Raw genomic sequence first — 1,408 nt, forward strand, 5'->3', positions numbered from 1 at the left:
GGGACACACCCCTGCAGCTCTGACCCACGACCCCCATCTTCAGGTATCGCATTGCTCTCCCTGACCCAGCTCGCGACCCCCCCATCAGCTCTGAACTTTGGGACTGGCCAAGGTGCTGCACGCAGACACAGTGGACAGTGGGAGTGGCCTTGAATTGGGACACACCCCTGCAGCTCTGACCCACGACCCCCATCTTCAGGTATCGCATTACTCCCCCTGACCCAGCTTGCGAGAGATGAATCAGGCAACATCACAACAGACCCAACTAAAATTAAAAACCAATTCAAAGTGGATCATGGACTTAGGCCTGAAACCAAAGGCTATAAACTTCATTAACAAATAGCTTGGAAGAACTCTAGAAGCCCTAATTCACAACAGAAACAGTCTTCCAAGCATCCTGAAAAAGCTACAACAAGGAGAGGATAAAATAGATAAATGGGAACTTCTAAGAACCAAATCCCTATGCACATCCAAAAACTTCTTCAACAGCTTAAAAAGGGAAGCCACAGACTGGGAAAAAGTATTTGGTAATGACATGTTAGATAAGGGACTTATACCTAGAATTTATAAAATACTTGAGCTCCACAACAAGATAAAGGCAAATAATCCAATTGAAAAATGGGCACAGGATATGAACAGACACTTCACCAAAGAAGACATTCAGATGGAAAACAAACACATGATGAAATGTTCAAAATCCCTTGCTTTAAGACAGATGCAAATTAAAACAACTATGAGATGTCATCTCACTTCAGTAATTTAACAGAACAAGAATCTTGAAATGCTGATGAGTTTGCGAAGAAACTGGAGCCCTTATTCACTGTTGGTGGGAGTGTAAAATGGTGTAACCAGTATGGAAGGCTTTCTCAAAAAGTTGCAAATAGAAATATTATTTGACCCAGCAACTCCAGTACTGGGAATATACCCTAAAGACAACATAACCGCTACCCAAGCAGTTATGCACACCCATATTTATTGCTGCTTTGTTCACAATAGCAAAGGTTTGGAAACAACTCAAGTGTTCATCAACAAACGAATGGATAGAGAAGCTCTGGTGTATTCACATAATGGAGTACAATGAATGATATGTTGAAAAACAAGGAATTCATGAAATATTATACAAAATGAGTGCCCCTGGAGGACATTATGCTGAGTGAAATATCTGAGTCGCAAAAGGAAAAATAGTGCACAGTGCCAGCGTTGTAAAATGGAACTGACATTGAGGTTGAGGGAAGATTGAGAAAGAGGGGATAAATATTATTACTGCATGATAGTATACTTAGAAAACCCTAAAGACTCAGCAAGAAGACTATTGGACGTAGTTGACCAATTCAGCAAAGTAGCAGGATACAAGATCAACATACAAAAATTAGTTGGATTTCTCTACAGCGACAAAAAGAATACAGAG

This window comes from Elephantulus edwardii, unplaced genomic scaffold (genome assembly GCF_000299155.1).
Source record: "Elephantulus edwardii isolate Elephantulus edwardi_28Jun2011 unplaced genomic scaffold, EleEdw1.0 scaffold00341, whole genome shotgun sequence".
In the NCBI taxonomy this organism is placed as follows: Eukaryota; Metazoa; Chordata; class Mammalia; order Macroscelidea; family Macroscelididae; genus Elephantulus; species Elephantulus edwardii.